Here is a 27,259-nt window from a genome sequence, read left to right as displayed (position 1 = left end):
CCAATTTGCTTTCGGGCCCTGTCAAATGAAGACGTCTACTGCACTCTCTGCCCGACTGACATGTGCTTTCTATGCTTTTTTGCTCTTGCTATGAAAAGAAAACTATTTTGTGATTGTAGAATTAATATGCAGACCTCTCAATACCAGAGCCTTCTTTGGAGAGGAAGCCACTAACTGAGGCACTGCCCAGGGAAGGACAGGCCCTGTGAACGGTTCCTCTTCACTATCAAGGTTGATCGTCATACTCTGTGTTTCATGCCTTAGGCATGAATGCAATCAATCTAGTCCACATTCAAAGTGCTGGGTATGGCCTTCTGAACAGCAGGTGAGATGTACCAGGAAGAAGAAGAGAGAGAAGAAAGTTTTTCTGGTGTCATCGGAGTGCAATACTCCGCTGGTGACACGGAAGATTCTCTCTGGTTCTTTCTTACCCCTGACTAAACTTCTGCCTACTGTTACCACTCCTAAGGGAGGGGTATTCCCTCTCCAACTCCTACTGCTATGTCAGTAGAGAGCAATGAGAGAGGGAATGACCAGCCTGGTTCCTCTCCAGCAGTTTCTCTTCGCTTGGAGGAGGAGTTGTCCTTGGGTGGAAGCTTGTTTTCGGGATGGGGGGGTGGGACTGTCCCACCTAACCCAACCTTTGTTGCAGGTGCTGTGGAGATTGAGGGGTTTAGGGAGCTCTGGCCCTCCTTAGGCATCTTGGGAGAGCTTAGTGTGCAAGACCTTCCAGTTACTGCTTTGGCTGTAACCATACAACTTCTACAGTTACAGTATTCACCGGCTCAAGGGTTACTACCATGACGTTGCTAGCTCCACATAACCCTACGGTGATGTGCTTGCTGTCTAAAGCCGCCTCTGGCAAGAAGACAGTGAGGAGAAGGAAGTCGCTGTCATGTCTTCATCTTTGTCTTCATCTTTGTTGTCAAGTCCTGTCTCCTCCTCCCCATCTTCTTCCAAAGCTAGCAAGTGGAGGAAAAAAGTCTGTCTTGCCTGCTGGCAAGTCTTGTAGAGCTTCCAGCAGCCAGTCCTCTCCTGCAGGGAGGGTTACCAGATCTTGCTAGCGGTAGAGCGAGTACCTCTGCTCCTGCTGCTCCCACTGCTAAGCACATGGGAGCAACCACTGCCCAGGGTTCTCCGGATCCCTGATGCAATGGTACCGGTCCTGGTAGCTTGCCTACCAGTCCAGCAAGGGTCCCTGGTCTACAGACCCGGGCCCGGCTGCCAGCATGGCCCAACAAGGGAAGGTGAGCGGAGAGCATGCAAGTGCTCCCTCACCTTCCTCCTGCTCTTCAAAGAGAATGGCCTGGCCCAACCAGCCTGGTCACCTGGGCAAGGCAAGAGGAGGTCCTCTACTCAGTCTTCTCATGTAGAAGCGTCTGCTTCCAAGAAGGCTGGTGCATGCTAGCAGGACAGCCCCCACCACATTTGTGTGAGTGGAACTGCTCTCCTTGACTTGTGCGGATGTCATCAATGCTGGCTGACAACCACCCACTGCTTCATTCACCTGCCGGGACTTCAGTCTACGACAGGCTGAGCAAGGGTGCTTGTGATCCCTCACCTGTCCCCTCCACCTCCTCAGGGCTTTCCTATTCCTGGTTCAGTCCTCAGATTGGACAGGACATATTCTCGAGTGGTCGAGGGATCACCAGTGGGCTTGGATGAGTGTTCCTCTCCTGCAGAAGGAGTGGCTTTGGGGGACCAGGACCTGGAGGGTCCAATGCCCCAGGACTCAGACACCACTGAGTTACAGAGGCATTTTGTAAAGATCCTTAGAACGATACGGCATTATAATGATCTCAAGGAAGAGACTTTGGCTTTTCCTGCAGACCGCTCATGAGCCATTGAGTCTTTTTGGGGACCCCAGAAGGAACAAAGGGTCTTAGTGGGCTTGCCTTGGTCAAGACTTGCTGATAGGGTCTTGGACCAAGTGAATTCTCTTGTTGTTCCTACGCAATATACAAACCATTGGCCCTTTACATAAGGAATAATTTTCAGCGAAGCTGGAATGGCCATTAAACTTTCAACAGATGTAAACATTCCAATTTGCTTTCGGCTGTCGTACGATGCTGGCATGTTTCCTGACCCTCTGCCCTAATCGCGGTTTTACTTTTTTCCCAGTGGGATCTTTGTTTTTTTTGTTTTTTGAACTTAACATCTGCACTAGTTGCAAGGTGCATCACTGTAATCTAGATTCGACTTGTATTGAGTGTTGTTCCTGGTCGCCTGTGCAGTGGGTGAAGTTTACCTGAAGGAGGCAGTACAAGAAGAAAGCTTACTAATCGTCGTTTGGGGGTAACATGCCGCTGACTATGCTTTTGGCTGCCAACCCTTCTTCTTCTTTTCTTCCTCCTGCTAAGCTGCTGTCCCTCTTTCAGGAACGCTCTCCCCTTCTTTGTCTTTGCTTGCTTCGTTAGGTGAAGATTGTTGAGGGGGGGCCGCAACTGGGAAGACCTTGGCTCGGGGGTCTCCGCTTGCTCCGAGGGGGAAGCTTCTCCCTGGGAACAAGAGGAGTCCCCCTTCCCTCACCTGACTTTGCCTTCTCCAGGTCAGGCGGACGAGCTCTGGGAGACTTGGGGTCTCCTCGGGGCTCTCGGGTGTTCCTTTAGTGCAAGGTCTCTTTGCACACCTGAGGGCTTTGCGCCCTCCTGAGTTTCCGGTTGTGACTCACACCCCTGTCACCTCTACCACAACCACAGTGACTTTGATGGCATTCATGCTCCTGCTCCGGGTTTCGCAGTAACCCTCCTGCCTACTGTCTTTGCGACCCTGGCTGCTCCTGCTGCCCCAGCTGCTCCGGCTGCTCCTGCTGTCCCAGCTGCTCCGGTTGCTCCTGCTGTTCCTACTGCTCCTACTGCTCCCTCCTGTATGGGAGACCAGTTGCTGTCCGCCATCCTGAAGATGTCGAAGAAGAAATTGAAGAAAACGAGTCGTAAGTTGATGCCGTCTTTGTCTTTGATTTTGTCTTTGTTTGCAGCTGCCTCCTCCCCTTCATCTCTTGAGGCTTGCCAGTTGAAGAAGGAGAAGGCTGCTTTTCCTCCCTCTAAGGAGGCCCGTCATGGAACTTCTAAGGGGCTGCCTCCCTCCACAGGGGAAGCATGGGGATCTGTCGTTGGCTCTCCCCAGTCTTCGGACTGGGAACCTTTCATGTACCCCTCCAGGTTCTTGCGTCTCTGGAGCCTCGAGTACACAAGCCCCAAAGGCTCATGCATTTGGAACCAGCTCTGGGAAGTCCACTTCCAAGACTGGTGATGTGCCTGCCTCTTCCTGAGTTTCTTTGGACATTCGGGTAGAAACAGCTCCCGTTGATCGTTCTGTATGAGATTCGGGAGCTTTGACTGCTGGACAAGGTTGAGTCACCTTGAGTTTCCCCTGAACCTTGAGTACCCCAAACCAGCACTGGAGAGTGGTCCTCGGTCTGGTTCAGGCACAGGACAAGAGAAAGCGACAAGTATGCAGGTGCTTTGTCGCTTCCTGCCGGTCATCTTGAAGTACTCAGACAGGTTCCCACTCAAGTGCTTCAGACTTGAGGGTCTGAGCACATAGAGATGCAGTGAGGAGGTCCCCTTTGCAGTCTTCTTCATGCCAGGAGTCGTTGGTCTCAAAGAAGACTGGAGCATGTCGGGAGGACAGTGCAAGTTCACGCCCGATGGTGGTGCCCAATCCCTCAACTCTGGTAAGCCCTCATTCACTTTTGCGTGATCGACTCCACTCACCGGAGGAAAGTGTTCGGGTACGTTCGTGTGATCGACTGTGCTCGCTGGAGGAAAGTGTTTGGGTGTGTTCGCGTGAATCTCCACTCTTTCCTCAGGACAGCTCCTCGTCATGGTGTAGGCACTCACCTATGCCCTAGCTGCTGTTGCCACCTCGGGTTGGCGACTGCCCAAGGCCTTCCTCTTATGTGGGTTCTTCCAGCAGGACAAGAAGGAGTGCTCAGTCCCTCCCTCACCTAACCCCTCAACCTCCTGGGATTACACTGGGAGGCGTGAGTCGGATAAGAGGGACTCTGATGAGAACGCTTCTTCTCATAGGAGTTCTACCATGAAGGCCTACGCCCCGGGTTCAGTTCTCAGACCCACTCAGTCATACGCCCAGGTGGTCGAGGAAGGATCCAAGGGGTCTGCCGAGGTTCTCCCTCCTGAAGGGAGAGTTGATCAGGAGGACGGCGCCCTGGAAGGATTCAAGGGTCCTCTTCCCTAGGACTCAGACACCCCGAGATACAGAGGACCTTTTTGGAGATCATTGTGCTGATTCGTCAGCACAACGATCTCGAGGAGGGGACCATGGCCTCTTCTGTGGATCGTCCTTCTCGCCTTGAATCTTTTTGGGGTCCTAAGAAGGAACCCAAAGCTTCGGTGGTGCTGCCATGGTCCATGCTTTCCGAAGGGGTGCTCGAACAGGTGAATAATCTGGTCTCTGGGCAGGATACTTTGCTTCTTTTGAACCGTTCAGAGAAGCTACTTCCCCTTTCTTTGCCTCAACAGAAGTGTTTCTACATGCCCTCGGAGGGGTCATTGCTGACTAAACAGGTCAACCCAGAACTGGTTCGTCTAAGCCTGAGTCTTTCACTGCAGCTGCTTAGTGCGGAAGGGATCTTTCTCTCACAGCAAGAGGCAGCGAACCTGGAAGCTACTGCCATGGCAGCTCTCCAGGCAGTCTCCTGGTTGGATCTGTGGTCCTTCACAGTTTCCAAGGTTGCTGCCTCCTCTGGCTTGGTCACCCCTGGAGAGGACTCTGTCTTCAGGAGACTGTGCCAGTCTTCAGGTAGGGCTATCTCTTACCTGGCCCGTCAGACGGCAGACCTGTGGGCAAACCTAGTGCTGAAGAGAAGGATTGGTTTCCTGACTTGGATCTCCAGGTCTGTAGGACCTGAGTCAACTCAGGAATGGACCGTTGCTGAGTTCTGCCTCTCCCTTCCCCAGAGATCTGGTAGATGCTGTGGTAGACAAGAGGCATGCTAAAAACAATGACCGCCTTGTCCACCAGGCAGTGGCAAAGACCTCCAGGTCTTCACGTGCCACTGTGGCTCAACCCTCCGGTCAAGCTAGCACTTCCTCGGCCCCTAAGAAGACCCAGGCTTTGAAGGGCACTCGCAGAAACACCCAGCCTTCTTCCACCTCTGCCAAGAAATGGGCATAGCCACGCTCCTTACAACCCCCTTTCCAGTTGGGACAAGGGGGCCAGGGTAAAGTTAAGTATACCTTAGTTTAACCAGACCACTGAGCTGATTAACAGCCCTCCTAGGGCTGGCCCGAAGGATTAGACTTATTTTACGTGGCTAAGAACCAATTGGTTACCTAGCAACGGGACTGGACCTACAGCTTATTGTGGAATCCGAACCACAGTATACCGAGAAATGAATTTCTATCACCAGAAATAAATTCCTCTAATTCTTCATTGGCCGGCTGGAGAATCGAATGCAGGCCTAGGAGAGCACTTGCCGAGTACGATATCGACCCATCCAATGAGGAACTGGGAGCTAGGGGCTGCGTTCCCCTCCAGCTGCTGCCATTGGTGAGGAGGATGCCTGTCGAGCCATTGGGCAACATGGCAGCGACATGGGGTTGGGTCCTGAGTAGTGGTTGTCCTACGGGAGGGCTATCTACTTCCCTTTGAGTTTCGGCCACCCCTCACCAACAACCTGGTCCATCTCCTAACTTATGTTCCAGGCTCACTGAGAGATCTTGGCCTCCAGGAGGAGGTACAGGTGATCCTGAAGAAAGGTGCTGTGGAAGTCGTGTCGGATTGGTCCCCAGGCTTTTATAGCCATATCTTTCTTGTAGAGAAAGCTTAAGGGGGTTGGAGACTGGTCATAGACCTCTCTCCCTTGAACCGATTCATTCGCCAGACTCGGTTCATGGTGGAAATGACACACTTGAGATCCCTAGTCCTTTCCCATTCCTCTCTTGGAGGAAGTGAGACAGGACCTATACTGGTGGATGGACAGCAGGAACCTCGCAATAGGAGTAGCTCTGCTTACGCCCCCTCCCAACAAGCTTCTGTTCTCAAACACATTGACCGAGGGATGGGGTGCACACCTTGAGGAGCTGCTGGTTTCGGGTGTGTGGAACTGAGATGACAAGCACCTTCACATCAATATCCTGGAACTCAAGGCGGCCTTCCTGGCCCTCCAAGAGTTTAAGGATCGAGTGATGGGACACGCGATGGTGTTGATGAGCAACATCAGAGTAGTGGCATATGTCAATAAGCAAGTGGGCCTCATGTCCCTTCCTCTTCATCAGTTGACAATGCAGGTGCACGACTGGGCAGTAGTTGACTTGGTAGAGCTGTCAGCCAGATAAATTCCAGGCAAGAGCAACGTAGTGGCGGACAAGCTCAGCCACCAGGATCAAGTGATAGGGACAGAATGGTTCCCTCACACAGACATTACGGAGGGCTGTTCGAGTTGTTGGGGTTTCCATTCATCGACCTGTTTGCCACTCAGCACAACAGGAAGTTTCAAGTCTTCTGCTCCGTCGTACCAGACCTATGGGCTGCTGCGGAGGACGTGTTTCAACACCCACGGGACAACCTCGACGCCTATGCCTTCCCTCCGTTTTGTCTGGTTCACAAGGTGATCAGCAGGATGCTGATCACCCCGAACCTCAGAATGACCCTGGTGGCTCCCAAGTGGCACATGCCGTTTGGTATCCCGACCTGCTAGCTCTACGCACTGAGACACCAAGAGAGATTCCCCCGGCACAAGCTTCTGTGTCAACCGCATGTAGAACGGTTCCATCAGGCAGTGCAGTCCCTGTGTCCTCACGGTTGGAGACTACAGGCAGTCTCCGGTTTATGATGGGGGTTCCGTAAGCCGAAAATCATCGTAAACCGAAATAATTGTTGAAAATTTTAAGAAAACCTTAATTTTAATCTTTGAGTATCCTTTGGGTATCTTGAAAATGACATAACCTGCATTTTTATTGAGTATTTCGTAAAAAACCCTCCAAAATTTTACCATCCTGCTGTTGTGGAGCCATAGAGAGAGAGAGAGAGAGAGAGAGAGAGAGAGAGAGAGAGAGAGAGAGAGAGAGAGAGAGAGAGAGAGAGACTGCCTCACGGCTTATCTACCAGAAAAAGACTTGGAATTTCACAAAACTACAGTGTCTCACAGAACTTACAGTGCTCCCCAGTTTTACTTTTAAGTGTATCATCCTACATCAAATATAGCTTAAATTATTATCCTATTACTACTGTATTAATCTTTGAAATTGAAATTATATTATCAGTATCATTTCAAAGTCATCTTAAACATTAGTACCCTTTTCCAACCACAGAGAGAGAGAGAGAGAGAGAGAGAGAGAGAGAGAGAGAGAGAGAGAGAGAGAGAATTACCACTACGACTTACAGCCACTCTTGTGCTGGCACAGGCAAAAGAGAGAGAGAGAGAGATTTATCTCTTTAATCTCTCGAGGAATGTTAATCCATTTCCCTTTACTGCGACTGACAACAACAATAAATTGTTTTTTTCTTTGTCTTCCAAAGATGTACTTCTACCTTTACTATGCATTTTTAAAACACTGTGAACACACACACACACACACACACAGTGTGCATAGGTAAAGAGACTCAAATTAGCAGTATCTTTTCCATTTCTATCCATTTCTCATTCTACCTTTTGGCGTGAAAGAGAGAGAGAGAGGAAGGAAGGGAGAAATTGATCTTCTACTCTTGGTCAGAAATGTCAAGTGATTTGACATATTTGACAGTTCCACCCTCCCCCATAGCTTCAGAGCTTTGGGCAAAAGACAGGGTGTGATATTTCTTTGTTTAAAAATTGAAATAATTTACTTTAAAAATGCATAAATGTTGTAATTACCATGTATTCTTATTATTATTTAATCTTATTAATATTTGAAAATTAGCACTTATTATTAGATAAGTCATTTATTTATGATACAGTCATGGTTGGTCCTCACCATCTCCCACAAATTTGTAAAAAAATTCTCGTGCCGTCATTCTCTCTCTCTTATCTCAGAGAGATAGAGAAAAAAAAAATACTACTCACCCTCCTTTTAGTGTATGCAAAGCCCACGAGGTACAAGCTTTGTGGTTGGTTAAAATTCCACCCTTCCTGCCAATAGCATGTCGTCAAGGAGGGCAAGAGCGGGAGGAGGGGGTCGTTACAAGTTGTTATTGGCTACTGTCAGTCCTTCCGGCCAAAAGTGTATCGTCATGGAGAGAGAGGGGGGTTGCTACGAGCTCTGTTATTGCCTACTTCTAATCCCTCGAGCTGATATCGTGTCGTCATGATGCCTACGTCAAAGCAGTAAAAAAATTGTAACACAACCAATGATGGAATTTTAGTATATTTTTGATAGCGTAGTCGCTGTTTTGTCCTCAAAGGAGTTACCTTCCATGGTCTACCAGAGCTCCATGGTGACCAAACTAATATCAAAGAATTCTCTTCTAATTTAGTTTGTCTTTTGGCCAGGTATTGTGTCGTAATGATTAACATTATAACACATGATGGAGTATATAATGGACTCAAAGATAAGAGGGCACTTTCCCTTATCTTCAGCGAAGCTGAACCCAGTTTTTCCAACGTCAATTAACCTGCAAGAAAGAGAAGTGACTATTGCGCATGTGCATCCCCCCTCTTGTTTACAACCGGGCCGTTAAAAGACAAAGGAGCCATTACCTCTGTTTGGTCCGAAGCGAACAGTTCACATCGTTACCAGCGCTCCGAAAAAATTTGACTTTTTTCTCCATTTTAGTATCGAGGATTATGGAAACATCAAAAATAGCAAGATAAGTGCTCAATATTAACAAAACAGTTGAAAGTTCTAGTTTTAAACTTTTAGAATTTATATAATTCGTGTATTAAAGCTGGAACCCGGCTGTTGATCGCTAGCCTACCTAGCCTCGTAAAGCGTTGATTGTTACCTAGTTTCGTAAAATGAAAATTGTTTTAAGTTCTAACTAAATGTTTTAACTAAAAGAAATGTTCCACAACTTACTATTAATATGAAAAATCCTTTCAGATTATACGATGTCTACAGTAATCTAGGCAGTAAGTGAGAATAATTCAGACAAGATTAATAGTGGATTAGAAAATAACAATATCTGGGCAAAGTAAATCGATATCCTAACAATGAGGCTACATATTAGTATAAATTTTTTCCCTTTTATATAAGCCAGTGCACTTTAGCATGAGCTAAATCGACGACTAGCTTAGGCATTACCTTATATCAAGTTAACCCTTAAACGCCGAGCCTCTATTTACAAAAGTGTCTGTCATATGCCGGCGGCGTTCGGGAGTTAGTGCCGAAGCAAAAAAAAGTTTTTTTCAAAAAATCACAGCACGCTTAGTTTTTAAGATTAAGAGTTCATTTTTGGCTCCTTTTTTTGTCATTGCCTGAAGTTCAGTATGCAACTATCAGAAATTTAAAAAATATCATTATCATATATAAATATTGAAATATATGACCGCAAAAAAATATTTCATATATAATTGTATACAAAGCGCGCTGTGAGCAAAACGGTTAAAGCTAACGAGTTATTTTTTTTCTTTGTATTGTACACTAAATTGCGATGATTTTGGTATATAATAAATTGTAAAACGATCAAAGCAACACAGAGAAAATATTATCACAAAATGATGCATGAATCTGTAATGAGCGGATGTAAAAAAAATGTTTTTTTCAAAAATTCACCATAAATCAAAATATTGTGCTAGAGACTTCCTGTTTGTTGCAAAATGAAGGTAATTGATTGAATATTACTAGACTGTAAGTGTTTTAGCTTACAATTGCAGTTTTCGACCATTTTGGTCGAGTTAAAGTTGACCGAAGGTAGAATTTTTTCTATTTATCGTGGTTTATAAGTAAATATTTCAAAACTGATAAAAGCCACAACCATGAGTTATTTTTTGTTGTATTCTACATGAAATTGCACACATTTTCATATATAAAACTTTATGTAACGACTAATATAAAACGGTGCAAACATTACGACAAAGTGACGAAAGAATTTCTGAGATGTTCGGCCGAGTTACCGCACGGACGTAAGGAAAAAGTTTTTTTCAAAAATTCACCATAAATCAAAATATTGTGCTAGAGACTTCCAATTTGTTGCAGAATTAAGGTAAATGATTGACTATTACTAAAATGTAAGAGTTTTTAGCTTACAATTGCGTTTTTCGACCATTTCGGTCAAGTTAAAGTTGACCGAAGGTTGAAATTTTGGCACTTATCGTGATTTATATGAAAATATTTCCAAACTGATAAAAGCTATAACCATGAGTTATTTTCTGTTGTATTCTACATGAAATTGCGCACATTTTTATATATAAAACTTTATGTAACGACTAATATAAAAACGGTGCAAACATTACGACAAAGTGACGAAAGAATTTCCGAGATGTTCGGCCCAGTTACCGCGCGTGGACGTAAGGGAAAAGTTTTTTCAAAAATTCACCATAAATCGAAATATTGTGCTAGAGACTTCCAATTTGTTGCAAAATGAAGTACATGATTGAATATTACTAGAATGTAAGCGTTTTAGCTTACAATTGCGTTTTTCGACTATTTCGGTCAAGTCAAAGTTGACCGAAAGTTGAAATTTTTTGTAGTCGATGTACGGTACATCCACTTGGCACCCGACAGACAATTTTAGTCGACGTACGATACGTCCAGTCGGCGTTTAAGGGTTAAGTGGTAACTTTTCATGAAACATCCCATTTCTGGACTAAATTCTTAGCCTAGACCATGTAATTAGGATTAGATGAAATCGTAATCTGTGCTAGATGAGATGTAACCTAGCCTTAAGGCTGCATACTAAGGTAGGCTAATTGTGTTTTGTTTATGTAACCCACACACTTAACTGTGAATAAAATAATCCAGATTAGGCAGTAGCCTAGATTAGAGTAAGTTATAACCTGGTTATAAGGTTTCACTAATAAGGTTACACAATAGTGATTGCTGTTTTATATAGTAAACCACCTCCCTGCCACCTGACGATCCTCCCAATGTCCTCCCCAACCTGTCAATGAGGCATCTGTGTGTATTGTCACTCTTACAGATGGAGGAGTCAGGGTGACCTGTTTCGCCAGAGATTCCTTCCGGGTCCAAGGCCGAAGTATCTCCCCGACTTTTTTATTCTTTTGGTGAGATCTGTCTCGCAGCTTTTGTCTTGCGTGCGACAACCAAAATTTGTTCACGTTTTTCAATTGCAATCTGAGTGTTGGATCTATTATTGATGTAAATTGCAATAGACCCATCATGCGTTCTAACTGCCGTCTTGAAACTCTGGGCTTGTCTAGGAACCTTTTGAGGTCTTTCTGTATTCTGCTCTGAGTTTTGATGGGGAGAGACAACAGCCCCTGAAGAGTATCCCAACACAGTCCCAACCACTGAAAATGTCTGCTGGGTGTGAGGCGGGATTTTTCCAAATTTATTATAAAACCTTTTGACTGGAGTCTGTTGATCACTGCTCTTAAGTTTTTTAGGCATTCTTTTCTTGTGGCCCCCCCGATTAACCAGTCGTCTAGGTAAGCTATTAGTTGTATTCCTTCCTTTGTGAGTTCCTGGATGACTACCGATGCTAGTTTTGTAAAAATTCTTGGGGCAATGTTTAGACCAAAGGGCATGACTTTGAACCTGTACGTCTCTTTCCTATCCGGAACCCTAGGAAAGGGCGAAAGGGAGCGGTAATAGGGACGTGCCAGTATGCATCTTTCAGATCTATAGAAACTGTCCAACTCCTTTTTGGAATGACTGAATGTACTTGGGAAACGGTTGTCATCCGAAACTTTTGGCAAAGAATGTACTTGTTCAATGTTGATAGGTCGAGGATCACTTTTTTTCGGAGGAATCCTTTTTGGGAACACTGAAGAGACGTGCCTGGTGGCGAATATACGCATGTTTCTCTATGGCACCTTTTAATAGGGCCTTCTGCACGTAATCTTCTAGAGAGGGGTTTGAAGTTTGAAAGAACCCCTTTAAAGGCAGGGGAGGGTGGGACCATTTCCACCCCAGTCCGTTGAGAACAATGCTGTGTCCCCAAGGAGAAGACTTCCATTCCTTGTGGTGTCTTTGAAGTCGACCCCCAACCAAACAGTTCCAATTGATATCCCCCTCTTCCTCTACCTTTTCCTTTGATGGGCATTCCAGGTGTTGCTTTTCCTTTTCCTATGTAAGATGGTTTTTGGACCTTATGAAAAGGATGTCCTTGCTTATGTGGCTGTTGCTGTCCTTTTGAAGGGGGTTGTCCTTTCTGGCTACCTACCTGTTTATGAGGAAAAGATTTGGAGGTGATTGCAGGCTTGTATGGTTTTTTATCAAAATGATCCCTTTTTGAGTTGGGTAAAGGGAAATTTTGGGTTTTTTGTTTCCCAATTTCTCCTTTTCCCAAAAGAGCATACACTGTACAATTTTGTTGTCGTGCTTGCTCGTTGACAAGTGTTACCACAGAATCCTCAAACAGGTCCCTACAGAAGGGATTAGACTGTAATAAGGCAGTTACATTAGGAAGTGACTTGGTGGAGCCTTCCAATGTTTCCATTTGCGCTTTTAAGCGCCATTCTAAAAAGTCGTAGAGTGCTTCCCATAGGGTTCTCATAAGACTTTTAGCCACAGCAGCAAAAAGTGTCCTGGAGTCCTCTGGAAGCCTTTTGGTGGCAGCTTCTAGCAAGGTGGAAGAGGTCAAGATACTAAAGAGAAGAGTCCTAGCAGGGAATTCTGATGAAGCTGTCTCATCTGAGATTCTTCTCATAGGAGTCCCAAATTGTTGAGTAGCATCATCCAAGGGGAGCTTTTTCCTTTCAAAAGGGAGTTGAAGTGTTGCCCACTCCTTGGTGGAATTTTTCGAAACTGGGAGGACTGTGACAAATGGTTTTAGTTTTGCCATTGGCTCCCATTTTCTAGTTACTACATAATTCTGGAAGTTTGTCTTCACATGGTTAATTATTTTAAAGGTGAAGGGACAGAAGGCTGGAGGTACTTGGTGAGCTAGTTGAGTTTTATTCATGATGGGAGTATAGATCCACCTGCCGTTGATCTGGTAAAGGGCATCATCTACAGCTTTTAATGCTGTATTCCCACATAAGAGAACCGTTTCCTTTTGAGGTTTTTGTCTCTAAACTCCACATTTACGACTTCAATCATGGTTTTTCTCTTGTTAATAAGTTGCTTACCATCAGGAGAGAAAATACACATTGAAGTGTCTCGCCAAGGATTGTTAGCATCATCATCAGGGGTGAATGTTGGAGCCCCTGTTGTGTTCTGACCTGAAACTTTATAATTAGCCCTGGATCTTGTTTGGTCAGAGTTTGTTTCCACTCTCCCTTTTCGATTGCAAGATGCAGTACTTTTACACTTTGGAGTGTACATCACTGACTTTATTTCTTTAATTTCCTGTTTGGAATCATGCAAAATGCCCATTATGTACTGCCGTTCTGTGGCAAGGGCATCTTTGATGTTGCTCATAATTCCTTACGGAACTGATCAAATACTGCAAACTGTGTATTCCTTTTGGGGGAGCTTGCATATTCTGACTGAGCATCTGCAGCCAAAATTAGCTGATCCAGACTTTTATAGATTACAAATATATAGGCTATGTAAACTTAGCAATTTGCTAATAAGTAAGCACAGTTCGGCTACTATGTTTGTCTAGCTCAGGTTGACAACCTCCATTGTTTGTATCCAATCCTAGGTTATTTGGTCTATTATATCATACATTAGGCCAATAATGTATACTCTTATAGTCAGGTTATCACTTACTCTAATCTAGGGTACTGCCTAATCTGGGCTAATTATTTCACAAGGGTATGGTTACATAAAACACAAATGCCTTAGTACGTGGCCTTGAGGCTAGGCTACCATCTCATCTTGCACAGGTTACTATTTTCATCTAGCTCTAGATTATCATCTAGTATAGTGATTGTCCAATAAAAGGGTGTTTTTGTAAGTTTAACTTAAACTAATATAGCTACTGCCTAGTCTTAGATTATATAGATCATACGCCAGTACCAAGGTTATACAGACGGGAAAATTTTTAGTTTCCTGTTTACCGAATTCTAGGATCCTTGGGGTAACTGGGCTGTTGCCTAGTTCCATAAAAGAATATGTTTTAAAAGGTTCTTACTTACCTTAAATTGGGTTACTATCTAACCCAGGTTATTTAAATCACCTTTAGGATATGTAATCCTGGCATATAGGCTATGGACAACATCTACTACATTTACATTATTGTGATTGAATTTGTTAGGCTACCATCTCGTGTAGGCTACCGCCTAGGCTATTGTGGACACTGTTATCTGAAAGGATTATGTAAAAATTAATCCTAAATTGTGGAACATTTCTTTGGTTACACATTATAACCTGAATGATCAAAACATCAAATTTTTAAAACTTTCGCAACTAACAGAGATCATGAGAGGGCACCGGCCATGTGCTCTGAAGACACCGACCATGTGCTCCGAAAACCAAGTTCAGTTTTCGGGATTTTATACACAAAAAACATTTGTTCCACAGTTAAAACTAACAATTTTTAAAACTAGAGTTTAAAAATAAGCACTTAACTTTCGTGTTCGGATGTTTCCATAATAGTTGCTGCTTTTACTCTCTAGAAAACAGTAAGGAGCACTGAAGGGTCGTGCGTATCACTTGCACTAGCAGAGGGTAATGGAGCTGGTCTTTTTGCCTGCCCGGTCGTAAACAAGATGGCAGACACGCATGCGCAACAGTCACTTCTTGCAGTTTTGATGGAGGAAAAACTGGTTTCAGCTTCGCTGAAGATAAGGGAAAATGCCCTCTTATCTTTGAGTCCATTATACTCTATCACGTGTCATAGTGTTTTCATTATGACACAATACCCGGCTACAAGACCAGGCTAGAAAAATATTTCTTTGATATTAGTCTAGTCACTATGGGAGTGCTGGCACACCATGGGGGGTGACTCCTTAAGGACAAGACAGCGACTACGCTATCAAAAAAGATGGGAAAAGAATACTTGATCCAAAAGAAATAAGTAATATAATAGGTGAAAATTGAGCAAAAGTAAGTAGCGACAAAAATTTAGATGAGCATTTTCGCACGAGGAAAAATAACATAGAATTAATAACTATAAATTTTTAAACAATAGAAGATATATAATATAATAGAAAATTTAATATGGAAGAGCTGGAATTTGCTCTGTTGCATAGCAATAAATCTGCCCCTGGAGGTGACAGTATTTATTTTGAAATTATCTGCCATTTAGCACCTTTGACAAAGACATACTTATTAGAGTTCTATAACCACTTATGGCTTCGAAATTTATTTCCTAATGAATGGCGTAAAGCTATAATTATTCCTATCCCCAAACCTGGAAAGGATCCCAGTAATGTAAACAGTTTCAGACCAATTTCTTTAACAAGTAGTTTGTGCAAATTACTACAGAAAATGGTAAATGCTCGACTAACATGGTACATTTGAGAAAATAAAATTTTGACTCCCACTCAATTCGGGTCACAGTGTAACAGATCTACACTAGATTCTCTGTCGAACTGGGAAGACCACATACGAAGAGGATTTGAATGAAAACAAATTACTATAGCCATCTTTTTTTACATCGAAAAGGCATATGATACTACGTAGAGATACGCAATATTAAAAACGTTACATAAAAATAGCATCTGTGGACATTTACCTAGGTTTATCCAAAAATTTTTAACAAATCGCACTTTTCAAGTGAGAATTGATGATGTATTGTTAAGTATATTTCCACTTGAAAGTGGTGTTCCACAAGGAAGCATCCTTAGTGGCACACTGTTTACTTTAGCAATAAATGATATCAGTAATAGTCTACCTATTGGAATTAAAAGTAACCTGTATATGGATGATTTTGCCATATATTATTTAGCATCTCGCATAAAGCATGCAGAGCGAATCATTAATAAAGCTGTATTAAAAATAGATGAATGGGCCTCATCTGTAGGCTTCAAATTTTCCATACAAAAGACTTAAGCAGTAATGTTTTATAGAAATAAAAAATGGAAAAAAGGTGAAGAAGTAGATTTGAAAATCAGAAATCATTCCATACCAATTGGCCAAACAGCAAAATTTTTGGGTTTAGTATTTGATACTCACTTGAACTGGAAAGCCCACATAACATACATGAAATCAAAATGTAAAAGAGCATTAAACCTAATTAAAAAAAACTATCGAACACTACTTGGGGAGCCGATAGACATACCCTTACTGCACTGTATACAGCAACAGTGCTCTCTATCATTGATTATGGAAGTGAAATATTTGGCTCGGCATCAGAAGCAACGCTAAAGATGTTAGACCCAGTTCATAATGAAGGCCTTAGAATATGTTCAGGAGCTTTTCGATCATTACCAACATCTTTACAAGTTGAATGTGGTGAACTACCTCTCTCTCTCCATAGGGAGCTAGTAACAATGAAGAGTGCTCTGAGAATTCAGACAAATGATTCTCCAATCAAAAAATTATTTAGATTAAGAGATGTGTTTATAAACAATTCAACCACCTCCTATCCCAATTAGAGCTAGAAGATTGTTTGAGTCACTAAATATAAATATACAATTACCTTTAATAGTAAAATTACCTCCTCCTTGGACAATGCATAAAATGAGAATTTATACACACTTAAAATATTTATCTAAAAGTTATTCATATACCCCAGAACACCATAGACAACATACAGTAGAACATATAATCCGAAAAGGTCCACATTACGCAATATACACAGACGGATCTACGTCACAGTACGGAGTGGGATATGCTGCAGTATCCCAAAACAAAACGTATCAGTTCTCTCTACCAGACAATGCCTCAGTATTTACAGCTGAATTATGTGCAATAGCAACAGCCATAAGAATAATTAGAGACACCTCATGTAGTAATTTTGTGATTTATAGCGACTCCAGAAGCGCTATCGAAGCCATTCAAAGCTATAATAAAAAAAAATAATATTGTACAACAAATTAAGTTTTCATTCCATAAATTGTATAATATTGGAAAAAATATTGAAATGTGTTGGATCCCTGCCATGTAGGGATTAAAGGAAATGAAGAGGCTGATAAAGCAGCTAAAGAAGCAGTCCACATGACAAGAGCAAATGTAGACATCCCTATTAGTGACTATATAAGATATATAAAAACAATCATTGCAAGTAAATGGCAAAATATATGGAATGAAAAACCTGAAAATAATAAATTAAAACATAAAATCCAGTGTCAGAAAATGGAGTTCGTTGTACCAGAGAGAGAGAGAGAGACACACACAAGTAATGCTGACACGTCTTCGAATAGGCCATACTCGTTTGACACATGGACACTTAATGAACGATCCATGTGGCCCTCCTCCCAAGTGCCCAGATTACAAAGAGTTGATAACTGTGAAACATTTATTATGTGAATGTCCAAAATATAACCTGCAGCGATTATCGAATTTTTGAGATAGATCAATAAAAGAAATTTTGTAGGAATCTTCGGGCCAGCCCTAGGAGAGCTGTTAATCAGCTCAGTGGTCTGGTAAAACTAAGCTATACTTACTTTTTTTTCAACATTTGCAGTAATGCCCATTTTAATGTTGATTGGGAGCTGTGATTTAATTGATAAAATCTAAAAAGTAAATAATAAAAATACAAAAACCTAATGAATTTTAAAACAACCAAATTGTAAAATTTTACCTAATAATTTTACTTAATTTATTTTGAATTTTAATATACCTTTTTAGTGAGTACAGTATACTGTATATGGAAATATGAGTATAAATGTATTTATTGTGTGTGTGTACCAGTATGAGAGCTTATGCCGTTGTGCAACTCTTAATTTCATTTTCATTTATTCATCACCATACTGAGTGACCTATTTGGTCCCAGTGCTAGGCTTCTAGCCTAGACCTGTCATTTCATCCAAATCCTTCGGGCCAACCCTATGAGAGCTGATAGACAGCTCAGTGGTCTGGTTGAACTTTTTTAATAATAATAATAATTAGGCATTCAAGAGGAAGAAAGAGTGCTTTGCCCGGTGAGAGCCCTGAGGTACTACCTGCACTGAACCGAGAAAATTTAGAGGGCAATATTCTAATTTATGGTGCTCAGTCAAAATCTCTGTAGACCCCTGTCTAAGAATGCTATTTCCTTTTTTTTTTTTTGAGGAACCTTGTTGTCGGATCTCACTCCCAAGTGGAAGAAAATGATTTGAAAATCATGAAAGGGAAAGCTCATGAGGTTAGGGCAATTGCTACATCAGTAGCTTTCAAACACACGCTTCCTTATCCTCCATTCTTCGAGCAACGTATTGGAGAAGCAATTTGGTGTTTGCAGTGCACTATCTGCAGGTTGTGGAACTATTTATGAAAGCTGCAGTACCCTAGGATCGATGTCCGTGGCTGGCGTAGTGACGGATGAGGAAGTGTAGGAAGTAGCCCTTCCTATGTATTTAGCTCTTTGCCTTGTTTGTGGTGCCGAGTTTTGGGGAAGCCTGGAGGGTACAACAGTGGAGTGCCCACCAGTTTTTTAGTGTTGGGTAGTGGTCATGTTAATTTTTGTGCTGTAGGTGATTCTATTACTAGCTTTTTGTTGTTTTTTGGTACTGCCCTCTGTGCTGGGGCAATGATATGAGCTTTGTTGACCTTTGGTATTCTCCTTCGTCACGAAGTTCCTGCTGTATGTTCTGTTGTCCTTCAGAGCACTCCGTCACCACCGAATATCCCACTTCAGTAGAGACAACTCTGATTATACTGTCACGTCTCTACAGGTGGAGATGAGCTCCAACCAGAGGCAGTAATTATCTGCACAGCTCTCTCACCAGACAAGTAAACAACAAATATTGTCTCAATGTTAGCCTTGTTTAGGCCATTAGCTGTCATGTGTAAATTGTTATTTTACTGTCCACGATTCCCCACTTCCTTTCAATGTGGAATCAGCTAAGTAATTACTGGGTAAGTTACTTGTATAAAAATGATATTTTTGTGATAAAATAAAGTTTTATATATACTTACCCAGTAATTATGAATGGAGCCCACCCTCCTCCCCGCGCGTGGACTTTTTTTGCATAAACAAATTGGTCTATTGGCTTAGTTGTTTCTCTCTCTTACCCTGAAAGTGAGTGGGGTCTTGTCACCTACACAAAAACAAAAGAATCGCTACCGCGAATTTCAAGATTTAAGCTGCCGTTTTAGTAGAAACTCTTAGCTAAGTAATTACTGGTTAAGTATATATAAAACTATTTTATCATAAAAATATCATTTTTATATAAGTAACTGACCAGAGAAGCCCAATTTATTTCTGCCAGCAACTGACAAAGGTTGTGAGCAGAAGCTTAAATTTTGGATTTTGCAGACTTTACTGGTTGTTGTCCTGAAGTTATTGGTGAAGTATTTTGGATTCTTTTGGTAGCCTTTCAACATTTATTTAGTCAGGATTTCTTATTCAAAACAAATTTTCAGAATTTTGACTTGTTTTCACTCTTTGAGACTTAGTTAACTTGTTTTTGACAATGTCTGACGCAAGTACGACTAACACTCGTTATTGCAGCAAAGGCTGCAATATGAGGTTGACTTTTGCCAAATATGATTTACATACTATTAATATGTACGAGTTGCAGGGGTCCAGAGTGTTCAATAGATCTGACTTGTGCTGAATGTGGTGACTGGGACCTTAGCCAGGAATCTTTGAAGTCTTCCTCTGATGTTCCTGTTATTTCTGTTATGCCCCCAATTCCCAGTACTTCAGCTATACCACCTGTTCCTGTACCCAGCTCTTATTCTTCCGACCCCAATGCCATTGCCACCCTAGAAGTGAAATTTGATCATAAGTTTGAGTTGTTGGTGAATTCTATGGCACAGTTAGGTGGTTCAGTTTGTGCACTTATGGACCGTGAAAAGAGTGCTCAAAGTGAAGCATTAGTGGAGGAGCTGGCTGTCCGTCCCGCCGATTCTCCTAGGCAAAGGCCCCTGACATAACCCCCTGCGCATGGGAGAAGTCGTACCAGAGGCCCAAGGGAGGTCAGTGGGGTCTGCTCACAGGCGGTTGGCCTCTCAGTCGCACTTTAGTCGAATCCCAGGTGACGGCAGAACGCCGTTGGAAAGGTGTCTTTTCGGATGCATACCATCTTTCTTCCAGTTCCAAGGCTTTAAGTCCTGAATACCAGCACCAATGGCATTTTAAGGATGAATCCAGTCCACTGAAAAAGCCTGCAGTGGATGTGTCTAGCACCCCTCAGAGGCCTTGTAAGAAAGTTAAGGAGGCTGAACCATCATGTAGCTTTTGGGACAGCCCAGAGCATTTTTCACCAGAATGTTCACCTGTGAAGTGTAAGCACACTGTGTTAGAGCAGCCATTGGTGTCTGAGCTCCAATCCGCTTCCGAGCACGCTTTAGTGACCAAGCACCCTTCAGCACCTGCACATTCCTCCAGACATTCTTCAGCATCTGGAAGTGTAGCAGTGTCAGCTATGCCTTCAACCTCCAAGACTTCAGAAGCGCCCAGATGTTCAGTAGTGTCCGAGCGGCTGGTTGCTCCTGAGCGCTCTGTATCCTCTGAGCACTCGGTTGCTCCCGAGCTCTCTGTATCTTCCGAGCACCCATTTGCTCCCGAGAGCTCTCTATCTTCTGAGCTCCCAGTAGCTCCCGAGCATCCAGCAGCACCCAAGCTCCCAGTAGCTCCCGAGCGCCTAGCAGTGTCCAAGCGCCCATCGGCACCAGAACTTCCTTCTTCTCATTATTCGGCAACAGCTTTGTTTCTTGCAGCGCCAACTGATGTAGATCCAGCTCTGGCTCCCAACCAACAATGACTGGACAACATCTTGAGCTTTTTGAAACCCCAGCCTCCTCCTGCTAGCACTGTAGATGCGCCCTTGTCTCTAGTGTTGTCAGCCGAAGAGGAGGGTCAGGATCCAATGGGAGAAACTCTTACGGTGTATTCAGCTCTCTTGCATTTTCTTCGAAATTTTCCTAATTTCTTCTCGCTAGCGGCCCCTTCTTCTCCAGCTTCTGCCTTCCAGATGAGTAGTCTTTGTTTGGAATCATCCAAGCATCCTAAATTGGTGCTCTCTACTTTGGCTAGGAAGGCTATGAGCAAAGTTTAGTGCTGGTTAGCAGACAAGAGAGCAAGTGAAGGCTGCGTTCTACTATCCCCTTTTGTGTTTGTTGTGAAGGAGATACTACTCTTATTAAGTTACCGGAGAAGCTCCTTCCCTAGGTGTCTGCCTCCTCCCAGGGGGACTTCTTGGGTCTCATTGAGTCCTTTCACAGGTCTGCCTTTGCAGCTGCTAAGGTGATGTTTTTGTCTGCCGAACTGGACCACATACTGAAGAATATCTTGAAGGTTTTTGAAGTAGTCAGCTTCCTGGATTGGGCAGTAGGTGCCCTTGTAAAGAAAATCCAGGACTATCCTTCAGTTCCCATGGACCTCTCTTCGGATCTTCTGGGCATGCTACCCTGCATCGATAGAGGGATCAGAGATGCTTGAAGAGAGTTAGTCTCCACCTATTCAATGGGCATCTTAAAGGAAAGAGAGCTCTTGTGCTCTTTTACCTCAAAAGGGGTTACGCCGCACAGAAGTTGGCCCTGTTTTTCTCCCCTCTAGTATGTGACTTCCTTTTTCCATAGTTGGTGGTTAATGGGATCGCCTCATACTTACAAAAGAAGTCTATATAGGACCTCCTATCGCAGTCCTCTAAACATGCTAGGGAGAATCCCTCTTTCAGTGCCAAGTCATCTTCGCCTTTGCAGTGTCAGCCCTTTCAAGGGGCCAGGCAAAGGTTTCAATCAGGACCTAGAGCTAATGTCCACTTTTCCTTCAAGGCTATCAAGAAATCATCAACCAGACCTTCCTCCAAGAAGTGAGGACAGTATTCCCCGTGCAGCAGTGGGTGCCAGGCTTCTTCATTTTTGGGAAGAATGGAGTGAGAGAGGAGCAGAACAGTGGGTCATAGAAGTTCTCAAGAACGACTTCTCTATTCCCTTCGAAGAATATCCGCTCTTAGTCAAGAAACCCATCACTTTGACAGCTTATTTGATAGGCTCAAGAAGGTTTTCTGCCGTATCGAAGGAAGTTTCATCCCTTCTTCAAAAAAGGGCATAGAGGAAGTCACGGTTGTAGAATCAAAGGGATTTTACAGTCGTCTTTTTGTGGTCCCGAAGTCTTCAGGAGGATGGAGACCAGTGTTAGATGTCAGTACTCTGAATGTCTTCGTACAGAAGACAAAATTCAGAATGGAGACGAATTGCTCAATTCTTGCATCCATTTGTCAAGGGAACTTGATGGTCTCCATAGACATGCAAGGTGTGTACTTCCTTGTCTCCATACATCCAGACTCGAGGAAGTATCTCATATTCGTTTTTTGGGACCTGATATTCCAGTTTTGGGCCCTATGCTTTGGACTTTCAACGGCCCCTCAAGTTTTCACCCGTGTCCTTGCTCCGATAGCAGATTGGCTCCATTTAGTGGGCGTCAACATTGCTCTCTATTTGGACGACTGGCTCATTCGTTCTCCGACAAAGGAAAGTTGCCGGGGGACATTCACAAGACCCTTTTAGCAAAGGAGTTGGGACTGTTGATCAGTCTTCAGAAATCTCAGCTGGTTCCCTCCCAACAGATAGTATATATGGGAATTACAGTACAGCAGTCCCCGGTTAATGGTGATACGGTTTTATGGGGCTTGTCTAGCGACGAAAGTCAGCAATTTTCAGCGCCAAAAGTCACTGGCACCGATAATTGGGCATCGGCGCCGATACATAAATTAAGCCTGAAAATGGCCAGTTATCAGGAATTACAGTACAGCAGTCCCCGGTTAATGGTGATACGGTTTTATGGGGCTTGTCTAGCGACGAAAGTCAGCAATTTTCAGCGCCAAAAATTGCCTATTTCCGCTTACTGGCACCGATAATTGGGCATCGGCGCCGATACATACCTAACAGAGGTGCCAATAAGCCCTGAAAATGGCCAGTTATCAGTTATCAGTGATTTTCACAGAACTCCTGCCGATAACCGGGAACTGCCTGTACTCTGAATTCTCTTCCTTTTCGGGCTTTTCCATCTCCCAAGAGGGTAGAATCCTGTCTAAGGACAATAGACAAAGTCTCTTCCTTCAGACCTGTTTGGCTAACAAGTGGATGTTGTAGGGGCTTTTTTATTTGGCACACTTGGCACAGGATGATGGGAACAGATATGAAGGTTATTAAATGGAACTCTGACTTTCGTTAACCTAATTTATTACCTTAATACAGTATTACAGTGGCCTGAAGACCTTCAAACAGAACCTTATCCTAATTTTATTTACATTTGCCACAGTTTAGCAATTATCATCTCTCAATACTTAATCTAACTTATTTCCTACTTACCACTAAAGTTTACCAAAACAATCCTCCTATATTTAACTTAGCCTAACTTAATACTATCAATAGTCAAAATATTATCAACAAATAATCCAACTGTGGCATATATCAGATTCAAGTTCCTTATCTTTCTCAGCACTTCATATCAGAATAATCCAAGATAACCACGAAAGTCAACACAATTTTGTGGATCACTATGGAGTTTATTTCAGCTATGCCATCCAAGCTGAGGGCAGAAATTACTTTGGAATTTCTTCGTGCAGTCTTTTTGTACACAAAGGCCCCTCTCTCCTTTCAATTGAGAATCTGAGGTCTCAAGCAAACTGTAAATAAAAAAAAAAAACATGAAAGCATACAATCAGACATTCATAACAAAAACTCAATATAAACATAATAAAGAACATCACAACAACAAAAACACAAAACAGTCAATACACACAAACCATCTTTCATTATAAAAACCCAAACTTAGCCTACCACAATGTTTCTCCGAGTCTCCTCAGGATGTTGGCCTCCATCAAGCAGTTTGTCTCCCAGGGGAGACTTCACATGAGAGTATTCCAGTTTTTTCTGAGAGACAACTGGGACAGAAAAAGACATCCAGACTCATTTGTTTTTCAGGTAACCCAGGACATCAAGAAGCACTTACTTTGGTGGAGGTCCAAAGACAGGTTGCTAGAAGGGAAGTTTCTTTTTCCTCAGAACCCCGACTTGAGCTTCTATGCAGATGCGTCCAATTTAGGTTGGGGAGCTCTCCTGAGGGACAAGGAAGTCTCCAGGATGTGGTCACAGGAACAGAAGAGCTGGCACATAAGTGTGAGGGAACTGAAAGCAACCAGTCTGGGATTGCAAGTCTTTGCATCGGAAGTTCAAGACAAGATCGTTGCAGTACACTCGGACAATACGACTGCCCTGTCTTATATCAGGAAGGAAGGGGGAACTCATTCCTTCTCCCTTTGCGAGGCGGCGAGGGACCTTCTTCTCTGGGCTCATCAGGACATGAGAAGAAATAGTAACAAGATTTGTATAAGGCAAACTGAATTTTCATGTGGACCAACTAAGTTACGGCAACCAAGTGATACCCACAGAATGGACTTTGGATCCATTGGTCTGCCTAGACCTTTGGAAACTGTGGGGAAGGCTGAAAATAGACCTACAGGCAATCCCAGGTTATCGGTGGGCTCATCTGTTGGCGGTCTGGTTTTACGGCACTTGTCTAGCGACAAAAATTGGAAATTTTCTGTGATTTTCGGCACCGAAAATCACCAATTTCCGCTTATTGACGCCAATACATACCTAACAGAGGTGCTGATCTCTGGTTGTCGGCACTGTACCCAGTTATCGGCACCGATAGGTGCCGAAAATTGCTGATTTTTGCTTATCGTCACTGTCAGAATGGAACCCCTGCCAGTAACCGGGGACTGCCTGTATTTGTGACCTCCAAAACTCAGCATTGGCAATGGATGCCATGCTTCTAGACTGGTCCGACAAGAATCTTTATGCCTTCCCTCCCTTCGGGATGATAAGGGAAGTGATAAACAAGTTCTGATCTCATAAGAATGCCTTGATGATCCTCATAGCACCGTTTTGGCCACTTAACCCTTAAACGCCGAGCCTCTATTTACAAAAGTGTCTGCCGCATGCCGGCGGCATTCATGAGTTAGCACTGAAGCGGAAAAAAAGTTTTTTTCAAAAAATCACAGCATGCTTAGTTTTTAAGATTAAGAGTTCATTTTTGGCTCCTTTTTTTGTCATTGCCTGAAGTTTAGTATGCAACCATCAGAAATGAAAAAAATATCACTATCATATATAAATATTGAAACATATGACAGCGAGAAAAAAAATTTCATGTATAAATTTATACAAATCACGCAGTGAGCAAAACGGTTGAAGCTAATGAGTTTTTTTTTTTGTATTGTACACTAAATTGCGATGATTTTGGTATATAACAAATTGTAAAACGATCAAAGCAACACAGAAAATATTATCACAAAATGATGCATGAATTCGTAATGCGAGGACGTAAAAAAAAGTTTTTTTTAAAAATTCACCATAAATCGAAATATTGTGCTAGAGACTTCCCGTTTGTTGCAAAATGAAGGTAATTGATTGAATATTACTAGACTGTAAGAGTTTTAGCTTACAATTGCAGTTTTCGACCATTTCGGTCGAGTTAAAGTTGACCGAAGGTAGAATTTTTTCTATTTATCGTGATTTATATGAAAATATTTCAAAATGATAAAAGCTACAACCATGAGTTATTGTTTGTTGTATTCTACATGAAGTTGCGCACATTTTCATATATAAAAATTTATGTAATGACTAATGTAAAACGGTGCAAACATTACAACAAAGTGATGAAAGAATTTCTGAGATGTTCGGCCGAGTTACTGCGCGGAGGTAAGGAAAATGTTTTTTTTTAAAATTCACCATAAATCGAAATATTGTGCTAGAGACTTCCAATTTGTTGCAAAATGAAGGTAAATGATTAAATATTACTAGAATGTAAGAGTTTTAGCTTACAATTGCGTTTTTCTACCATTTCGGTCGAGTCAAAGTTGACCGAAGGTTGAAATTTTGGCACTTATCGTGATTTATATGAAAATATTTCAAAACTGATAAAAGCTACAACCATGAATGATTTTTTGTTGTATTCTACATGAAATTGCGCACATTTTCATATATAAAATTTTATGTAACGACAAATATAAAACGGTGCAAACACTACGACAAAGTGATGAAAGAATTTCTGAGATGTTCGGCCGAGTTACCGTGTGTGGACGTAAGGAAAAAGTTTTTTCTGATCTCATCCCTGTGTCAGCCGGTGAAATTCCTATCAAGCACGAATTTCTAGGTTTAGATATTGCTAAATATACCAGAGAAAAAGCTATCAGGAAATGCTGGGGTTACTACCCCCAGATCGAACATCTATTATGGAATGGACGTCGGTATAGGTAAGGGTGAGTGATTGTTTTCACTGCCACAGGACTGCACTCTGTAGATATCCCAATGACAAAACCCCCGGAACGTGAGGAGCCGATCTAACGCCCGCACTCACCTGCCTGCCAACCGACGACCCCAGCGCCATCTGTACTCATTCCATACTAGCACGTTTTTCCTTTCGGAAGATCTTTTTCTTGTGCTGGCTTTTGCCCTAATTTTCCTGAGTTTCATGATGTCTTCAAGCAATTTCACCGTTGTGAAGTTAAGTACAATCTTCTTGTGGGGTTTTTATTATCAGTGAGGCTTTTATTGGCCCGTAAGTTAATATTTACAGGATCATATATTGGACGCTCCCCGGCGTTCGCCGCCTCCACCATGATGACCTTGAGGCACACCCTTACAGCTTGTTTCTGCAGGGGTTTCTCTCGGTCTTTACAATTTTACTCATGTTTCGTAATTCCCCTTCAAGAAGTTCCTTTTGGAGGTGTTTATCTATGTCGGGCGGTTTCTGGTACCTTGATTAGCGTCATTCCTCACGGAGGCTTCCTCCCCTTATCTTGGTTCTTACAGTTAATTCATGGCTGATACCAGGCTCTCGCTTGGATAGATTCCCTCTCCAAGGTGGTGCTTTCTTTTGTCAGTTCTCTGATTTGTAGTGTAATGGATGACATGGATAATTCGGATTTATTGTGGTCCGGGCTCGGCGTCAGGTGGAGCCAGTTGGCTGCCTACCTCCTGCTCGCCTCGCTCGGTTAGGCTATACGCTTAGCACAAGTTTTTATAATTTTGTATATTCAATCATATTACGTTTACCTATGTAGTTTTTGGTTAACTTTAGCGGTACTATCATAAATTGATCCTAGCCTAGCCCTGTCACTTCAATCGGTGGGTTAGGCTATTCAGGTTAGGCTTTGGCATTGTCTTAGCTCCCATCTCTCCCGACTGTGTCGCTTGAGCGGGGGAGGAGGGTAGGCTGGTCGAGGAGTTCCGTTTGTTGTTCCATCCGCCTTACCGCCCGTTTT

At 42.9% G+C, this 27,259-nt stretch overlaps 1 protein-coding gene across 6 annotated transcripts in view; it reads left to right on the top strand.

The window, feature by feature from the left end:
- IFT54 (intraflagellar transport 54) overlaps positions 1-27,259 on the top strand; it is a 475,732-nt gene that overhangs the window by 32,668 nt on the left and 415,805 nt on the right. The gene's annotated exons all lie outside the window — the stretch shown is intronic.

Source organism: Macrobrachium rosenbergii, chromosome 56 (assembly GCF_040412425.1).
Source record: "Macrobrachium rosenbergii isolate ZJJX-2024 chromosome 56, ASM4041242v1, whole genome shotgun sequence".
In the NCBI taxonomy this organism is placed as follows: domain Eukaryota; kingdom Metazoa; phylum Arthropoda; class Malacostraca; order Decapoda; family Palaemonidae; genus Macrobrachium; species Macrobrachium rosenbergii.
This window is presented reverse-complemented; position numbering and strand designations above follow the sequence as displayed.